The sequence below is a fragment of the Engystomops pustulosus genome, chromosome 6 (genome assembly GCF_040894005.1).
Source record: "Engystomops pustulosus chromosome 6, aEngPut4.maternal, whole genome shotgun sequence".
NCBI classification, from domain to species: domain Eukaryota; kingdom Metazoa; phylum Chordata; class Amphibia; order Anura; family Leptodactylidae; genus Engystomops; species Engystomops pustulosus.
The window spans coordinates 89,968,197-89,989,437 of NC_092416.1; the positions used below are offsets into that span (position 1 = coordinate 89,968,197).

Here is a 21,241-nt window from a genome sequence, read left to right on the forward strand (position 1 = left end):
CCAGAGCTGTCCCAGCAGCCCCAGACTCCGCAGCTTGCCAGTGCTGCTCCAGTGGCGCCCCAGACTCAGCAGCTTCCCACGGCTGCTCCAGTGGCGCCCCAGACTCCGCAGCTTCCCACGGCTGTTCCAGTGGTGCTCCAGACTCCGCAGCTTGCCAGTGCTGCTCCAGTAATGCCCCAGACTCCATAGCTTCCCACGGCTGCTCCAATGGCGCCCCAGACTCCACAGCTTCCCACGGCAGCACCGTCCTCCCCTGAGGCCGCTCCAGAGTCTCCACCGGCCTCCCCTGAGGCCGCTCCAGAGCCTCCGCCGGCCTCCCCTGAGGCCGCTCCAGAGCCTCCGCCGGCCTCCCCTGAGGCCGCTCCAGAGCCTCCGCCGGCCTCCCCTGAGGCCGCTCCAGAGTCTCCACCAGCCTCCCCTGAGGCCGCTACAGAGTCTCCACCGGCCTCCCCTGAGGCTGCTCCAGAGTCTCCACCGGCCTCCCCTGAGGCTGCTCTGGTGTGCCTAGAGCCGACCCAGCCTGCGGCTTCCCAAGTCTTCCTGGTGCCTTCTATCCTCCTAAGGTGTCTCATCACCAAGAAGAATTGGAGGAGGCGAAGAAAGAAGAACAGCGGGCTGAAGAAGAAGAGAAGAGGGGCCCTAAGGGGGGGGGGTACTGTCACGGTTATACCCGCGATCCTCGGTACGGATTGAGTGTGTACCCGTGCCCGTGCCTGTGTACCCAGCCCTCACTTACCTCTCCTGGCTCCGGCCTGCACTCTTGCTCCCAGTGTGTAGGCCGCATGCTTCTTCCCTGCAGTCGCGTTCTTCTGCCACTAGAGGGGGCTCGCGCGGACTTCTCCCAGCCTTAAAGGGCCAGCATCCTCCTTATTGGCTCTGGCATTCCTGGCTCGGCTATATAGCCTGGCGACTCCCGGCATCCCCTGGCCGATCTTCAGCTCATTCTTCTGAGCAGAAAGCCTTCCTGAGCGTTTCCAGACGCCTCTGTGTTCAGTGGTGTTCCCGTGTTCCATTTTCCTGTGTTTCGTGGTGTTTCCTTGTTCCGTGTTGTCCTGTGGCGGTCCTGGTGTCCTGTGGCGGTCCTGGTGTCCTGTGGCGGTCTTGGTATCCTGTGGCGCTCCGAGGTCCTGCCAGCCATCCGAGGTCCTGCCTGCCTGCCTTCTCGTGGTCCTGCCTGCTTTTCCGTGGTCCTGCCTGCCTTCCCGTGGTCCTGCCTGCCTTCCCGTGGTCCTGGCTGCCTGCCTTCCTGTGGTACTGCCTGGCTTCCGGTGGTCCTGCCTTCTCGTGGTCCTCGTGTCCCTACCTTGGCTGCCACCGTAGGCCTAGTCGCACCCGCGGAGCGACCTGGTGACTCCTCACCGCAGCAAGACCATCCCGTTTTGCAGCGGGCTCTGGCGGAGACCAGGAGTTCACTTAGACTCCGCTCCCGGGTTGCGGCTAAGGTTGTTATCTCCCGCGGTGGTCCAGGGAGTCCACTGTCTATTTCTCTGAGACTGTGACAGTTACATGAGGGTCTATTTGAAAAATACGACTGACCAAATACGACTGACCAAAATACGACTGGCATTAAGCATGAAGTAGAATATACAAAAGATAAAATTCTTTTTAGAAACTTCTTTGGAGGATATACCTATTAGTAGTTCCCGATGGAGACTTAACTGTTCAGTGGCTTATGGAGCCCGTTCACAGGTTATTCTGGGAAAGGAAACTCAATCCATACACAAGCATCCGGAAGTATGCATCAAACAGGTGAATTGTAGAGACAGTGATAAATTTACATTGTTTATGTCACAATATACAGTTACAAAATATTTATTATTTATAAAGTTAACATATACAAAATACTACAGTATGGCAGTATATGGGGATTTTCCTCCTCATGAAAGGGTTAACACAGAGCAGCCTCCGGTCTTCGGAAGACCCGAGGTTGTCATGGCGACAGATCGCCGCTCCCCGATGATGTAACAGGGAGCGACGATCCTCGGGAAGATGGCGGCGCCCATGCTGGCAATATGCAGCAAAGACTTACCGGCTATGGAAAGGGTTCAGCCCGTGACTCTGGGGTATTCATTTTAAATTGTTCTTCTATTAATTTAATGTCTTGTTGGATTTTGTCGATAGCTAATGTTGGATAGTTGGATAGCTGTCGATAGTTCCGGGAATATGAACGTCTGACACAAAAACCCATGATGATATATACTCAATGTCATTATTAACAATGTCATTATTAACAAAACGGAGCTTAAATAATTTGATTTTATGATTTACAAAGTTTATGGCCTCTCTAAAGTAGGTGGAGTTATCACTAAGATGGCCGCCACTGGTAACTACAAGTTCCATGATCCTTTGGTTCTCAGTAACTCCTCCTACCACTTATGCTCTGCCCCCAGTGATGATGTAACAGGTTTTCTTGCTCTGTTACCATAGTAATGATGTGTAACTGCCATCACCACAACACTGGCCATACTGGTTGCACTGCAACCAACCGACTACAGCCAAACATAGTGGTGATCACATGACCTTCCCAGGCAGGTGATGGACATGTGATGTGAACATGTGACCGGCGGCCATCTTCTGTTCTGCAACGGACCGCGCGGAGGAAATTAGCGGACTGATTAAAGGGCCAGTAGCATTATAATTCTTCATTACAGTGTATGTCAACAGCATTTTCTGCTAAGGGGAGCAACATTTTAAATAACAACTAATTACACATTATCTTATATTTTGAGTGCCCATTTGTATATGAATTATGCTGATTCCTGGAATACCCCTTTAATGTTAGTAACATTAAAACCGTAGAATATCGATTACTAATTGCAAACCATTTCTGTAGATATATAGCATCATCTTTTTAAAAAATTGGACGTAAAGTAGTTCTCATACCTCATGGAATCCTTTGGACCTTCATATACTCTGTCAGAGTAGAAGCGTGTAGAAGAAGACTTGTTTCTTTTTTCTTAAGCTGTTCCAATTTCTTTGGGAAATCTGCTTTGGTATTCGATTTTGCTTTTTCCAACATTAGTCCAGCTGTTTCAGCTGATTGCATGATTAGGTTTTCGGCTTCTGTGAAGGTAAAGGTCTCCACTTTGTTTTCGGTCAGTTTTTAAATCTCCTCAAAGGACATTATGGTGCAGATTTAAGGATTGATTCAAAGTAAATAAATATAGAAATTCGGCAATGTTCTCTTAGAAGTTTATGTATATGTGGTTAGTGCTGGATTTCTTTCGTTATCCAGAGGTATATATTTGAAAAATATGACTGACCACTGTAGATATCTTAGTAGTTTACAAAGTGTCCTTATCTTTAGCGTTGGTCAAATGTTAATTGCCAAATGCATCGCCTGGTTGTCTGCTTTTAAAAATATATAGGTTTTAGTGGTGCCTTTACTTTTTAATCTGTTTTAGTGATATATTTTGCAGGTTGTGACTGTCCTAAAATTTCTAAAAGCAGATATTTAGTGATTTCAGTTTTAGTGATATTATGATGATTTATTCATGTGAAGATATCAATATAAGGCATTTGTGAACTCTACACATGTCCATCTATTACATTTAGAAGATGTGAAGCTAAATATTTTCTGTTTATAGCACTTTTTTGCCATCAAAGTCAAATTTTAAGCATTTTTTATAATTTTTTTTAGTTTGAATCAAAATTGCATGGAGGTGCTTATGTCTATAAACTTTTAAATGCAATTTTGAAAATGGGGCAAGTGTCTGCTTTCAGAAGATATGTGGTTTGCTGCAGTTTACTTTAATTCTTTTTGCTGCAATTTTGATTTTATTTGTTAAAGGCAAAATTGTAAAAATTGCTCTTGCCAATAATGCAAAAAAATATCCAGAAAGGGTTAATACCCCTTGAATTCCCGGGTGATGGTGCTCATCATGTTTCTCCTGTCTATATGTCTATCTGTCTAGTTATCGATCTCATATAACCTGACCATTTATATACCTTGCTTTTTCTCTATCTATTTTTCAATCAATCTTCTATCTCTTTTCTACTGTATTTATCGCTCATATCTATCTACTGTATATATCATCTGCTTTATAGTTCTGCATCTAGAAATCCCTGTCATCTTTCATATTTATCTTCTATCACAATAATTATAATGAATAATTCCGTTTTTTTATATAGCGCACACAGATTATGCAGCGCTGCACAGAGCTTGCCACATCAGTCCCTGTCCCCATGGGGCTCACAATCTATTCAACCTACCAGTAAGTTTTTGGAGTGTGGGAGGAAACTGGAGGACCCGGAGGAAACCCACGCAACACGGAGAGAACTTACAAACTCCTTGCAGATGTTGACCAGCGCTGCAAGGCTGTAGTGCTAACGATTGAGCCACCGTGCTGCCCATCTATCTCCCTATTATCTATCCTATTATTTTCCCATATTACAGTTTGTTTTACCATACTAAAGGGAGCCTCTTACTGACTGTGACTGGTCATAAAATAGTTTTATTTTGGGGCCCCACTTTTAGTTCTGCCCAGGGCCCCACTTTGTCTAGAATCGGCCCTGGTTATAACTTCCTAGGTGCTGCCAGGCTGTTAGGGACTAAGATGCGGCCACAAGTGGGCCCACCCAACAGCTCTGGGTTTGGCTGTTGCCCATACTCATGTCCTAATGTTTAAATACATACAAGCCTATGTGTATTTTTTATTTCCAGGGTCTTTATGTGAAAAAACATAGCTGGCATGTCTGCATATTTTCTTACTTGTCAGTATACTAATAGTCTGCAGTGACACCTTCAATATTTAACTAGTTAGAAACAAAACAGTAGAAGACAAATAAGATTAGATGAGAACGCCTCCCATTAACCTTTAAATCCCAAGGTCACAATTTCTTTGCAGACTTTAATTATCTCTGGAAAGTCTCATGTTTGCCCCAATTACCATTCATTTGATTTTCTTTCATCCCTCACTTGTCCAGTGAGGATGGTGTTATAATACAATTAATACCATCCATATATACTGTATGGTCTGCCAAGATTTTGTAGGGTTCCTATTCCACTGCATACAATTCAATACAATTAAGGTTCAGAATCCATTTACCTTTATAAAGGGGAAAAATACACTAAAACAATGTGGTCCAGTCATAACATTTAATATTCTCCACAAAGTTAATGTTTGTTTTCCCTTTTTCCCGTATTTTGTCAAACTAGGTAAAAGTAGGATCTCAAGAAGGAAATTGTGGGTAGCTATCCCTTACATCCAGCTGGTCTCTTATGTTGGCCTATTGCATTAAACATGTTTTCTTCAGTTAAGTGTGTGTCTTGAGTTAAGATCATCTCTACTTAAGTGTAAATCAAATTTAGATTTTTACAAAAGCCTCACACCTAATGTACAAGAGACTATGAGATTAGAAAAAACAATGATCCTGTTGCTATACCTGAAATAATGAGTTGAGGATTAGCTCTCTTTGTTCTCAAGGGACTAGGCCATTTGATTCTATCAAAGCAATTGGTAGAGTCCTGAATGGGAAGGAAATATTTACTGTATATGCCCCTGTAAAAGCTGAGTTTTTCAGTACAAAAAATGTGCTGAAAAACTCAAGCTCGACTTATACTTGAGTAAAAAAAAAATAAAGCCAAAACTCACCTTTCAGCGGCGGCTGATATCATAGTGTGTGCACGGCCGGTGCGCATTACCATTACCAAAAGTAAGAAGAGCACCTGTGCGGGGCATTAGAAAGGTGAGTTTTTCTTTATGTTTTTAAGTGGAAGGCTTACTGGGTGCTTACTACTTATAGGGGTAGGTGCTGGCTACATACAGGGGGGTGGCTGGCTTTATTCGGGGGCTGGCTATATATATGGGGACAGATGCTGGCTATATAAGGGAGGCTGGCTATATATTATGGGCTGGCTGGGGGCATGGACTGGCTATATACTAGGGGCTTGCTGGCTATATACTGGGGGGTAAGGGGTTGGCTATATCCTGGGGGACAGGGGACTGGCTGCCTATATACTAGGGCAGGGGTTTGCTGGCTATATACTAGGGGCATGGTCTGGCTAGCTATATACTGTAGGATGGATGGTTATATATTAGGGGTCTGGCTGGTTATATACTAGGGATATGAACTGGCTATATACTAGCAGGCATGGGCTGACTGGCTATATACTAGGGGGCTGGATGGCTATATAATGGGGGAATGGTCTGGCTGGCTATACTGGGGAACTGGTTGGCTATATACTAGGGGGCATTAGCTGGCCGGGGGGCATAGGCTAGATGGCTATATACTGGTGGGCAGGAGGCTAGCTAGTTATATATTGGGGGCAGAAGGCTGGCTATATATATATATATATATATACTGGAGGGTCAGGAGGTTGTAGCTATATACTGAGGGGCATGGACTGGCACCAATGCATTTCCCACCCCAGGCTTATACTCGATTCAAGAGGTTTTCCCAGTTCGTGGTAAAATTAGGCTTATAATCGTGTCGGCTTGTACTTGGGTATACTCGGGTATATAAGGTAATTAACCTTTTGGGTCCAGGCAACTTTCAGAATTTTTGTGATTGGCATATATAAAGATGCAGAACAAGTTTGTTTTTAATGGTTTATAGGTCCAGTTATTAGGTACTTAGATTGCACAGATTATCTTTTATTTACTCCTTACTCCAGGAGAGAGGTTAAGCTATTTAACATTTTAAGTTTCAGGAAAAACATAGAAAAAAAAGTTCCTATGAAAGATAAAACAGATTTTAAAAGTGACAGAATCTTTGCAGACGAGAAAAGAAACATAGGAGGAAGGTGTTTATAAAGAAGGCAACTGGAAGAATTACTGGACAACAGTAACCACAGATTCAGAATACAGCATGCCTAAAGAAGCAACAACCACATCACACAAAAAGGGAGAGTGAACCCCTTTAGGAAATCATCAAGGAGGGGGAGAAGCCAAAAGAGTAACCAAGTGATTTGGATACAGCAAAGGACAATTGTAGAAGTACAATTCTATTTTTGGACTGCTTTTGCATCACAAATGATCGAATAATTCTCTCAAAATTGAAAAGGTTGAAAACTACGGGTTTGAAGAAACATTTGGCAGACTAAGAGGTGCTTCCTGTGCTGAAACCAGGGAGGTTGAGGTCACCTTATGGCCAAAAAAGGAAGAGTACACAAATGTGTGTTGATCTTTGCAGGCTTCGAAGTAGTGAAAGAAGAAAAAAAAGGGCAAATTTACTAAGGGCCGTGCGCCCGTTTTATGGCAGGCTTTGCATGTTTTTTAGATGCAAACTGCTTGCACAGGTATTTAACCCCTTCACGCTCCTTCACGGGCTAAGCCCTCTTCATACAGAGATGGGCTTTGCTGTATATCGCAGCAAAGATCCATCGCTAACACCCGCGGTCGGTGCTTGCAAAGTCGCCGGCGGCACTGAAAGCATGGCGCTGCCATGTTCCCACTGATCGTCGTTTCCCCTAACGTCATCGGGGGCTGCGATCGGTTGCCATGGTAGCCTCGGGTCTTCATTTGACCAGAGGCTGAATGGCTTCTGTCTATTCATTACAATGAGCCAGTGGCTCATTGTAATGTAGTGTGCAGAAATGCCATATACTGCGATACAGTTGTATTGCAGTATATGGTAGGAACGATCTGACCATCTAGGGTTAATGTACCCTAGATGGTCTAAGAAATAGTGAAAAAAAAAGTTTAAAATATGTAAAAAAATAATAAAATATTAAAAGTTCAAATCACCCCCCTTTCCCTAGAACTGATATAAAACATAATAAACAGTAAAAATCACAGACACAGACACGTCCCAAAATGCCCAATCTATCAAAATATTAAAACGGTTATTGACGACGGTGACCTCCGAGACGTGAAATGGAGCCTAAATTTTCAAAACACGACTTTTACACCTATTTACATGACATAAAAAATGATCAAAATGTCGCATAGTCCATTTTGCAAAAAAAAATGACATATCACACAGCTCTGTACACCAAAATATGAAAAAGTTATTAGCGTCAGAAGATGGCAAAAAATGTTTTTTCTTTTTTGGACACGTTTGTTTAATTTTTGAAAATACATTAAAACGCAATAAAACCTATATAAATTTGGTATCACCGCGATCGCACTGAACCAAAAAATAAAGTAGAGGTGTTATTTGGAGAGCAGAGTGAAAGTCGTAAAAACTGAGCCCACAAGAACGTGACACACATGGGTTTTTTTAAAATTTTTCCACATTTGGAATTTTTTTCCGGCTTCCCACTACATGGCAGGGAATAATAAATAACATCACGGGAAAGTAAAATTTGTTACGCACAAAATAAGCCCTCACACAGCTCTGTACACAGAATAAAATTAAAAAAAGTTATGGATTTTTAAAGATAGAGAGCGAGAAATGAGCGAAAATACCCTGCGTCCTTAAGGGGTTAAGAATTGTCTGCACAATTGTGGTGCAGCTGCAATAGGCATCATACAACACAAATTAGGGGGTGTTCCAGTGCTCAGCCTGAGCACGCCCTATGTTAAAGGGAACCTACCACCACAAATCTACCTATAAAGGTAGATTGGGTGGTAGGTAGATCTATAGGATGTGAGGATAGCCCTTTTAAGGCATTCACTGCGATTTTTTTCTCCTGCTTCCCAGTACACGGCATGGAATATTAAATACCATCACTATGAAGTGCAATTTGTTACACAGAAAACAAGCCCTCACACAGCTGTTTACATTGAAAAATAAAAAAGGTATAGATTTTTAAAGGTTCGGAGTGAAAAATTAAAACTCAAAAACAAAAAAGGGCCTGGTCGTTAAAATGCTAAAGTAACATAGGAAATGAAGATGTCTTTTGTACTGTAGTTTTATCACTTTGATCACCTCTGTTTCATTATCACCTATGTGTTTCTTTATCTCCAACAGTGCGGAGATAAACTGTGTCTATGTCTATCTTCTTTTACTGCTCACCTGTCCAGGGAGTCATTTATATTCGTAGAAGTAGGGGGTTGGACTACTTATAAGAGGCAATTCCCAAGATCTTCATGTATCATTTCCAGAAGGTCGTACTTCCATTAAACTTTGAAAAACCACAATCTATATCCTGTGCATCCCTTCATAAAGGAAAGGTAAGTGTGCAATTTATGTAACTCTCCAGAAATGTAACTCAAACAACCAATGGTTACAGAATTGTGACTAATCTAGTATGAAAGTTTAAGAATAAGATTTTATGTTCTGGCAAATAACACTGGTATCTTGTAAGGGGTTCATGTTAAAGATTATTACTCTAGCCATAAATAATTGCCTCTATAAAAAAAAAAAATCTTGAAATTGCATTAAAAAATGACAGTAAAATACTATCTACTATATATTGCAGGTTCAGCACTTCCACTGTATACTCTAAAGGAGTATGGGACGAGGACAGTGGATACAAGCCGCAATATGTTTAGTACTGATGCTTTATTTCACGAATACTCAAGCTTCTAGTATTCATCACCTCTGCGGCATTCAACTTGTGGAGACTCTTCTGTTTGTGTGTGAAGGCAAAGGTCTCTATTACAGAAACTACAAAGGTAACTATAAGCCTGCCCTTCTATGTGATCATAGAATTTCCTTATTATAACAATTTTTCAAGGCATAGCAAAGAATTGACACAGATTTTTAGATCCCACCAGAAGATAAATGACTAAAAGCCCATCTTGTAGTCATATAACTGTAAACAACAGCGGTATGGGGGTTCTTGGAAGCCTATTTCAATTGTTCTATGTAAGGATCTTTTCATACTCTGGTGAGCAGGTCGAACCCTTTTGGGGTATGATCAATTTGCGCCAAATTAACCCTTGCCACTTTCCAAAAAGCATACCTTTATTTTACCGTTTGTAAAGCTATATGAGGGCTTGTTTTCTGTGGGACTAATTCTACTTCCTACTGGCTCCATTTAATATCCCATTTTCTTATAGGCCTTATTGTTACCTCAATCATTATGCAGTCCATATAACATATAACCATATAAAAAATGTCTTCAGATTATCATCTGGAACTTTTATACTTTGGTATATGATGTCACTTAAGGATTCATTTTTCTGCAGCATGAACTAACTTATTTTATTTTGGGAACTTTTTATGGCTAGCAAATGAAACAACTAAGGCAACAATTGTAACTGGAATATGAAATATATGGAATATATGGAATATCTATACATTTCAATAGACAACACGTTTTTAGAATCCAGGATACCTGACATGTTAATGAAACAAGCGGTATTCATTTTGCATCCCGGTTGCTTTTAGAGTAGAGGGCATTTGCCATGTAATTTTGTCACTTCTACACTGTTTATTGATAAATCTGGCCATTTAGCATCATATTTGTTAACTTAATTAAGGAGGCAATATATATCTTTGATACGGTAGGTCCCCCATGTTAACTAAAATTATTTTTACTATGGCTAGTATTAGTAGTGATTTTTCCAATAGCCTCTCACTTTGATGTTATTTCAGGCGCTGGATCTCCTTGCTTCTTATTGTTTGTTAATTGAGTTTGTTGCGTGCTTAATGTCTGGATCACAATTTGTTCCTCAAATTGTTTAAACACTCAAAAGAATAAAATTTCTTTGATATGTATATTTTAACCTAGGTGTGACTGGAGGGGGGTTAGGGTATAGAGTTGAAGTAGTCTGAGGTAATTGCAAATAACTTGCTTAAACTAGTCTCTGGTCACAACATGGGAAAGTCAAATGTATAGGTTAAATCTACACATAAGTTGACTGTATGCCATACAGTTGCAACTACTGACTCAATGTAAATGGAACTTGTGCTTTGCACTAATATTTTTAATAATTTTGTTGTTGACTGTTCTTTCCGGAAAAGTACTGAAGTACGCATTGGGCATATTAGGCATATACTGTAATATCAAAAACCAAAAAAGGCCCCATGTGCAATCTAAACCACCCTCCAAAATATAAACCAACAAAGACCAAAAATAAGAGAGCTTTGTAAACATAAAAATATCTATTTTATTCAAAATAACACATATAATACATATAAACCACTTTCAAAAGGGATTCCTGAAAGTCGAAAGTATAAGGGGAACAGACAGTGTCCCAGATGGATATGGGACAGACACAGAGAACCTATGGCCCCCCTACCCTATTTATGCCTCAAAAAATGTGCCAAAAAAGGCGTGTCAATAATGTATTATGTCCGAAAATGAGACTAATATTGGGAGACAGTGGACCCATATGCTATAAGACAATACAGTCACCGGAGGTACCGTCCGGTACTAGTAAAAAAGTCAAAAAAGCAGGCCACACTTACCCAAAGGCATTGTATAAAGGGCACAGAGGCAGTCAGAGGGAGGGCCAACAGGAATACTGTAATATCAAAGTATTTTTTTTACATCGGTGCTGACCGTTTATATAAAGACTGTGTCGCATCACACACTGTACTGATTTACAGTCTATAGTATGTGCCGAAGCTACATTCATAGTTTTGGTGTAACAATCTCCAGAATGTTTGAAGGTAGAGTTTCTTATGTTTTGATAGGAGATGCCAAGTGTAAAGTTTTATGTTAATTGAAAATCTCAGGGGCTGTACCGCTAATATAGCACCATATCTCTTGCATAGCTGCCCTCCCTGTCCACATAGTGGAGGGCAAGCTAGTACTTTGAAAGGAAAAAAGATTAAGAGGCTCAAATATAAAGCCAAGGCTATAGTCCCTTCTCTTTCATCATCAGTGATTTTTGCGAGGATGGATCCCACCAACCCTACCAACATGTGCAATCACTTTAAAAAAATTGGAATATTTATGTGCTCCACATTAGATGGATAGTTTAGATTAACTCATTTGAATGCAAATTGATACACAATGGGCAATTTTATATCCATTGTAGAATTGTGGAAAAGACAGTGGGAATCTGTTTTTTTTCTTTCCTAACTTTTAGATGCTGAATTTAGTGGTGGCCCTAAAGTTTAATTTGTCAGTGTGTGACAAGGGGTGTACAGATCCCAATTCTGTATATAGAGATGGCTCACAGGCTGATCACAAAAATTTGATCACAAAAAAAGTGTATTATTTGAATGTGTTGTTCTTGAGTAACATCAAGGAACATTTGGTTTAATACTAAGTGGAATTGGATCCTTCATTTGAATATTTAAATAAACTGAGTGGCCTCTGATTAGACTATTACTGTATATCTAACATGAGGCTCCTGAAGATACAATGTAACATATCATGGATTAACAAATTGGTTGAGATTAACCATAGCGCAAGATAATTTATCTGTACTATTATATAAAGAGTGCAAATCCATCTCCTCAGGTCCAGCTGCCAGTTCTCTTCATCGTTTTGCAGAACAAAACAGAAGGAAGATTGGAATTGTGGAAAAGTGTTGTCATCAGCCATGTACCTTCTACGACCTACAGGCCTACTGCAAGACCTGATCATTTTGCTAAAAGTACAAAATATATAGTGTCTGAATGGAAGTGGAATACAAGATACAGATAAAAGGGCAAATAAAGAAGCAGCAAGTTACAGAAATGGCTGATTGTGATGGATTTATATGCCCACCTGTGTTTAGACCTTGCATGTCTGCTTCATGATTTTATGTAGAAATGAGTAGCTTCCTGAAAAACAAAGTGTTATATGTCCCTGACATTATACAGATACATCATAGAATTGCACCGCAGCCTCGGAAGACAGGAACCTCTGCCAACTCACTCCATTGTCAACTTTGCACACTCTTCTAACCCCTCCATGCCCACTTGTTGTGGAGCTGGCCTGAAGGGGGGAATAGTTGCAATTACTGGCAATTATTACAAGCCCTCATAAATGTCCCCCATAGAATTTTTAAGGGGGATCCCCTATGGACACATCTCAGGACTCATCACCATGTATTATATTGGGAGGTATGGTAAGGTTTTAAAAAAAAGTCCAAATTAAAAAACAAAAAAACTAAATGAATCACATATAAAATCAAATTTCACAATAAAAAGTGAAAATCACCACAAAACACTACATATTGGGTATCACCATGTCCTTAACAACCCGTACAATAAAATAAAATTGTTACTGGTCCCCTACGGTGACTGCCGTAAAAGGTAAAAAAAATGACATCTAACCTCCCTAATGGATAAATAGTTATCAAAAAGTGACATTTATCCCAAGATGATAAAAAAGTACAGCTAAAAAGTATTGCTTGTCCGTCAAACAAGCCCTAAAACAGCTGTGTATGCAAAAAAATCGAAATGTTATGCCTCTTAGAACATGGCAATGAATGAGTTCTATAGTCTGCAAAACAAAACAGATTTATAAATGTGGTATCGCTGTGATTGCTGTGACCCACAGATAAAGATAACATTTTATTTTTATGGTATCATTTCCTTATCCCCACCAAGAAAGTTAATAAAATCAATTAGCTATTTACACCCCTTTAAAGATACACTTGAACAGTTGCTCTTATACCCGAAAAAATAAGACCCATATATCCACATTACATTACATTTTATACCATTTTTGTACAATAAGACAATCCAAATCCACTGTGAATGACCTTTTTTCAATTCTATGCCCGGCTGGCTGGCCATACAGCAGTTTACCAACACATATGGGGTATGGGCATAATCGGGAGCAATTGGGTATTAAGCTGTGTGGAGCTTTTGGTCATTTGGTCATTTAATTTTAATTGTGAATTTAGAATGTATTGCCCAAAAAAAATTACAAATTGTAAATTCCACCTCCATTTTGTTTTAACCCCTCTAAAATACTTAAAGGGTTAAAAAACTTCTTAAAGTTGGTTTCTCATACATTGAGGAGTGTAGTTTCTATAATGGGCTAATTTATGGGGGTTTACCCTAGAAAAAAAATTACTTATAGTGACACACGGGAGATTTAAAAAACATTGGGCTTGGTCCGAAAGCCCTAAAGTGGCTCAGTCCTTAAATGGGTATTCCCACAAAGACAAGATTCTTAAATATACCCAGGATAACCAAATAAGACACTCTATAATTCATTGTTATTGACAAAAATACAACATTTCACAGGTATACTTCCAACCCGTCTCTATCAGTCTACACAATTTCAATTTCCTCTGGATTTGACTGTAAAGTTTCTGACTTTAGGGTCTAGAAGACATATTGGGGCAGATTTACTTACCCGGTCCAGTCGCGATCCAGCGGCGGGTTCTCCGACGCTAATTCGGGTCCGGTCGGGATTCACTTAGGTCCATGCTCCGATATCCACTAGGTGTCGCTTCTGCACCGAGGTCCGCTAGAGTTCACCTTCTATTTCTTGGTGCAGGTAAGTGCGTGTCAAGTGACACTTTTTTAAAAAAAATACGGCGGGAATCCATCGGGTTTTCTGACGGCCATGCCCCCGATTTCCGTCGCATGCAACCCGGCGCGATTGGCGCGGCGGAATTCAGCACAAATCGGAAATCGTCGGGTTACCCGACGGAATACCGCAATTCGGACCCTTAGTAAATGAGCCCCAGTGTTCTCCTGTCTGAGGTTGCACTGAGCTCCTCTTTGCACTTCAGCCCCCACCCTTGCATTCCAAGACAAGCTCATATCATAGTATCATAGTATATAAGGCTGGAAGGAGACGCAAGTCCATCAAGTCCAACCTTTAAGAATTAAATGTTTTATCCCCATAACGCGTGATATTTTTTCTCTCCAGAAAGTCATCCAGGCCTCTCTTGAACATGTACATAGAGTCCGCCATAACAACCTCCTGCGGCAGAGAGTTCCATAGTCTCACTGCTCTTACAGTAAAGAACCTTTGTCTATGGTGATGGTAAAATCGCCTCTCCTCTAGGCCCAGAGGATGCCCCCTTGTCCTGGTCACAGGCCGAGGTATAAAAAGATCTTTGGAGAGATCCTTGTACTGTCCGTTCAGGTATTTGTACATTGTAATGAGGTCTCCCCTCAGTCGTCTTTTTTCAAAACTGAATAATCCCAAATTTTTTAATCTGTCAGTGTATTCTACTTCCCCCATTCCCCTAATAATCCTGGTTGCTCTCCTCTGCGCCCGTTCAAGCTCTACTATATCCTTTTTATACACTGGTGCCCAAAACTGTACACAATATTCCATGTGTAGTCTGACCAGGGATTTGTATAAGGGCAAAACTATGTCTTTATCATGAGAATCTATTCCTCTCTTGATACATCCCATAATTTTATTTGCTTTAGCAGCAGCCGCCTGGCTCTGGTCACTAAAATGCATCTCATTGATCTCATCATCTTTCATCTCTGATTTGTCTCATCTCTCTTTCTGTGTCAGATACTAGTGAATGTTCAGAAGCTACATGAAAGTGTATATAAACTGGGCTCTGATAATGAAACCACATTGTCAGCAGATAGCATCTCACAACACTAGAGGGATCATAATGGGGCAGATTTACTTACCCGGTCCATTCGCGATCCAGCGGCGCGTTCTCTGCGCTGGATTCGGGTCCGGACGGGATTTATTAAGGTAGTTCCTCCGCCGTCCACCAGGTGGCGCTGCTGCGCTGAAAAGCATCGGAACGCGCTGGAGTTCACCAAGCCGAGCTGAGTGAAGGTAAGTGCAAGCTCCGCAACAGTTTTTTTTCTAAAAAATGCGGCGGTTTTTCCGAATCCGTCGGGTTTTCGTTTGGCCACGACCCCCAATTTCCGTCGCGTGCATGCCAGCGTCGATGTGCCACAATCCGATCGCGTGCGCCAAAATCCCGGGGAAATCTGCGCAAATCGGAAATATTCGGGTAACATGTCGGGAAAACGCGAATCGGGCCCTTAGTAAATGACCCCTAATGTGTCTGCTCAGAGAGTCCCCGCCCACACACTGGAATCTTACACTGACCAGCCTAGGGAATAATAGGCGCTAAAACAGCAATAAAACTGAGTACAATTGTAAAGTAAGGAGTTAAAAATTATCATTATTGTGTAAACATCACTAGGGGATTAAAATTGTGCGGATTTATCTGCATGAGAATATTTTTGAAGAGTGAAACTGCGTCACAGATGCTTGTACAGGTGTTAACATGACCTCTGGATCGCTATCATGTAAAGAGTTCCATCCCTAGCACCTGGCTGGATCCAACCAACTTCCTTCCAGCTTGCATGAGTCAGTTGTTTGCACCCAGCTCAGTAAGCTGGGGAAAAGCACTGCAGAGAGCCGGCTCTCTTCCCTCAGTAGTCTCCATTGTATGGGAGCCTGTAGCTCCCTGCTGTGTGACTTCCACCTAGGAGGCAGTCTCCATGCGAGATGGGACAGTGGCCCAGGACCCAATGCTCCAGGCCAGCCATCCTCTCCTTTCTCTGATTGCACTATAAGCTCCATTAGGCAGCTCTCAATACAAGCTGTGTGAAGGATTGGGCAGGGTTTACCACTTCTGCCCTTTTCTCTCCATGCATAGGGAGAGCTCACTACAAGGAGAACAAGAACAAGAAGGGGCTTGCAACATCCTGCTCCTGCTACAATGTGTGTCCCTTGCCCCTTTTCTCTCATATTTTGAATTTATTGGCTATCAGTCTGCCTTTCTCTCGCCATGAGTGTTCTGTCATCAAGCTCGGAAGTTCAGTGTATGTGGTTGCAACATCCCCCACCAGAGCATAGCCTTTTCTTGGTGGCCTGGAGGTAGCGAGGTCCAGAATACTGGAGTGGCTGGTTAGTGCGGCCCTGGGATCGCTGTGGACACGGTGCTTGGTATGGGGACCGGAGCGCTGACCTACAACTTGGCAGGTCTCCAGCAGGTGGTGGGTGCAAGAAATATGGAGGGAGAGGCTGATGCAGTGGTTTCTCCCTGAGGCAACCCCTGAAGTGTCTGTAGAATGAATCCCTGGGTGATGGATGGGGAAGCCCGTGTTCGTAAGCAGCCTGGATCCAGGGATTTGACAGTGGAAACGTTGTGAAAATCAACTTACAGTTTTTTATTCAACAGCAGGCAACGGCCAAACAATAACAGCAGATTTAGCAGCAGATTTGGCAAGCTGGAAGAGAGCTGGTCCACAGGAAGGTTACATGCAGCCTGGTAGTAGCTTCAGGCTGGGCTGATACAGATGAAGCAGAGACCGGGTGCTGGATCTTGGCTCTTGGCTTAAGTCTCCTGACTTGCCCTGGGTGCTAGACAATGGTCTGAGGCACCTGTGATTGCTGATGTTAGGACACTGGCTGTGGCAGCACTGACATATGCCACTCATTCTGACTAGACTGAACCATACTAAAACTGCACTGCGATTGAAACGGGTTATATCGAAATATATGTTTTTGCTTTGTAAGCCATGTCATCTTCTCTATAACCCCCTCACTTCTCTGGCAGTCAGATGCCATCACTGACATACCCTCTTACAAAATGAGTGCTTGTTTATGAAGGGGTATAGCGCCATGGAACTTGTTTGACGAATTTATTTTGTGAGCTGCTAGCCCTGAGCCATAAAGTCAATAGAAAGGGAAAGGAAATACAACCTCATTCCAGGGCTCATATTGTCAATACTCAGACCTCAGCACAAACAAACAAGTGCAGTATATCCGTACACCAAGGTCTTTTAGATTCTAGGTGAAAAAACAACCTCCAATATGGAATCTAAGTTCCTGGAAACTTTTTCCTTGTTGGCTGCAGGAATTTTAGCTAATGTATGCAAAAGAGAAGGTACAACAGGAGCTTTAAGCCTTGGGCACTGACATTAGCAATCTACAGACCATACAGCAGCACTAGCAGAAGGAAATGCTACAGTGACAGAGAGGTCTTCTGGTTTTTGAGTCTGGTGGTATATCAAATGCATTACAATGGTATTGATGGGATGTTAGAAACAGAATTACTGTCATTCACAAACTCTTTGGTACTACATCTCAGTTCATTCAACTTAATACAGATAAGATTACATAGATATGAATTTCTCACATTTTGTATGTTTTTTTTTACTGTAATAATAAAAAAAAATATGATACCAGCTGACTGTAGCATCTTACACTGTAAATGGCTGTATTCCTACTGGGACTATGAAAAAATACCTATCTACTTGAGATATCCATTTGTGTTGGAAGCTTTGTCAAATACCAGATTTCCAAAGCAGAGGAATTCATTAGGCTTCCCACACAAGTATATTGGGGGGGGGGGGGCAAACACAAGAATGACTTTGGTTTTAGTACTAAGATACAGATATTCAGAATATTCAGAGATACAGATATAAGATTCAGAATATTCCTACTTGCCCATGACAACCAATTACAGCTCAGCTTTCATTTTGCCAGTGCTCATGAATATTTTAAAGGGGAGCTGCTGGTTACCATGGGCAACTAGAAATATTCTGACGTTCAAACAGCTTGATAAATCTGCCTCACTGAGTAAATATAAACACTATAAATACCCATAAGCCTCAACAAAATGAGGCTGCACAAGCAGCTTCTAACTCACCACAAGCAGGGAATCAAGATCCCCTGCTTGAGGCCCCCAAAATACACGTTTGTGTGCATGAGACCATACCGTGCATTCAGTACTTAGGGTACAGAATAGGCGGTAGAGAGGACAAGGGAAAAAGGAAGCGCTAATGTTAATGTTAAAGAGGACCTGTCACCCATAAATCGGGCACTAGGAGCTTCTTACTAAAGTGCTTAAACAAACACCGCAGTACAATGTAAACGTCGGACTGCTTGGCTTGGCATGATGTATTCATAAGGGAGCGGGGTTGGGGCGGTGACTGCCGCATGACGCGCGGCAGTCACCGCCAGCCTATGGAGGTTAGCGGGGCGGTCCGGGGAAGAGGCAGCACATTGTACTCCGCCGCAGTATTAGATAGCATTGCCCGAGGTTTCCGGTAACGCTATCCTTCTAACACTGCAGAGTTTGTTCAAGCACTAGGAGCTGCTTACTTTAGAAAGCAGCTTCTAGTGCCCGTGTCAAGCACCTGTCCAGCAACCGCGCAACCACAACCAGGCTTGGCGCTAGCTGTCAGGCTAGGTAGGTGGTGGCGAACTCACCCTGCGACGTCCCTGCGGACTAAGGCCCTGCCTAAAGCAGATGAACCGCCCTGGTAACTATCAGGAACCTAACTGATGGTCCCTGAGTGACCCTACAAGATGACAGGGAAAACCTACTTCGTCTGGCAGCTGCTGGATGGTGGAGCGGACAGGTAACCGGGATACTGATATAGGTCAGTGTTCACACTGGTAACAGAAACCGACACTAGACAGACAGGAAGGTGGGGTCACACAAGGAGATAAACGATACTGAGGGACAAACAACAGATACAGACAGACAAGCGGAGTCAAACAAACCGGGTCAAAACCAAGATGGCGGCAAAGGTACAGATTCGTATAGCAAATAGAATGGTCAGTAGGCAAAGCAGAAGTCAGTACACAGAATAGCCAGAAACACAAGAGCACTAGATACACAGATAGACTGCAATAACCAGCACCAAATGAAGGGGCTGAGCAGAATATAAGGCAGTAATGGACACTGCCTCCAGTTCTGACTGGCTCAGCCGTCCATCACTCAAACCGCAGCTGTAGGCAAAACGAGTTCAGAGGCACACCCAGCTTTCCCAGGATCAGAAATGCAGCTGTCAATCACAGGCAGCTCTGTGTGTGGTTTTCCAGCAAGAAGCCTGAAACCTGATATGATCAGTACAATTTTGCGAGTCCTGACAGCCCGATTTATGGGTGACAGGTCCTCTTTAAGGTTAAAGTGTAGTTGACTGTTCACCATATTTGGTTGTGCTAATACATAGGCACTACTCAACTGCCTTCGGACCAGGGTATATCCTCTGTTTGACAGTAGCCGCAGTGAACAGGATTGTTGGGGTAGAAAAATCTTAAGAATGGTCTGATTGATTGATGCACTCATATAAGGTGTACGGACAGGGATGGTAAAAAGTTGGAAATCGATATAGGTTTTATTGGGAGTCTTATACGACGTCATCCTGGTCACATGACATGCTGAGAAGAGACATGGGACATGGGGACAAGTAGATGGGAGGGTCCAGACAAGCAGGACACGCCCCCTGTGATGCTAGGTAATAAAACATAAAGTTGATTTATGAGGTTGTAAGGGAAACAATTTTTAGCTAAAAGAAGGGTGTCAATTAGTTAATATGGCTATATGGGAACCTGTCCCCAGTTGTATTTGTGAAAATGTGGTGACAGGTTCCCTTTAAGAATTATAAGTACAAGGTTTTGAGTCCATACAAAAAGCAGCATGTTTCCAGTGCAGCATTCTCTTCATTTCTTTTGACACTGACACCCTTTCAGCAGGTCTTTATGTCAAATCATTGTGCACTAATATTGATGATATATTGCAACATGGGTCTTTTATTTCATTTTTATATTTTATTTTAAACTTTAACTTTTATTTTGTTTGCAGACAAGGGTTCTGCAATGGGCACATCATGTGCCCCCAGTTTCGTGAAATATTTCTTAGGGTGGTGGGAGCTTGAACATGTTTTTTTTAAACAATTTGATCAATAAAAAGCACATTTTATTTTTGAGTTGCCATATGGGCAGTTTGATTTTTGGGGACGGGTAAAACACTTTTCATTAATTTCATCACAAACCTAATTCCAAACAGAACACAATAAAAAACAAACATTCTAAAATCTGCATTCTAGAGAGCTACAACTACAGAACAGCACACACTCCAAAACAATCAACCAAAGGAACCAGAAAAGAAACTATAGTGGTGCATCTGGACTATTGATAGACCTATTATCACAATAGTAATCATGATGATCCTTAGGGAATTTTGGCATGTGCAGCATCATGGTGCAATAATCAAAATATCAACATCTGTGCATGACCATTACTTGTTACACATTTGAGTTTGTCACAGAAATCTAGCTCATCTAAACACAACTGTCAAAAATAATAAACTCAATTACTGAAACCAAAGCATCCATATTTTACAGAAAACTAAATGGGTCAAAGAAAGCCAACATACATTTTAGAAATTGAAATTATTTATTGTGCCTAGTTGCTTATATGTGGGGTTGTTTCTGTGGAAACAATGGTACTTCCAAGTGGCACCATTTGATATTCTGTACAATGTACTTGGTAGCTGGAAAAAAATTCTAGCTAGGGTTAAATTTAGTTTTTGTTATTGCATGATCTTCAAAGATTAAAAAATGTTTTATAATCTGCTGAACATCTCATATGACATTCTCCATATCAGATTTTCATATTTTAATACAGTTTGGGGTGTACATAATGTACTTATGTTATTTGTTTATTTTGTGTGTGTTCTAAGGAAATGGAGTGATTTGAATTTTTTTAGGAGATTTAATGGATTATACAATATATATTGTACTGGATTTTTGCAGAATCTCTATCCAATTCAAATCAATAGGA

General features: G+C 41.7%; 1 long non-coding RNA gene across 1 annotated transcript; it reads left to right on the plus strand.

Moving 5' to 3' along the window:
* The first annotated feature begins 8,821 nt into the window (after positions 1-8,821).
* LOC140063985 (uncharacterized) lies at positions 8,822-12,466 on the plus strand. The gene is made up of 3 exons (XR_011847676.1): positions 8,822-9,059; positions 9,308-9,503; positions 12,248-12,466. It is a non-coding gene; the product is annotated as an uncharacterized lncRNA (long non-coding RNA).
* Positions 12,467-21,241: the final 8,775 nt, after the last annotated feature.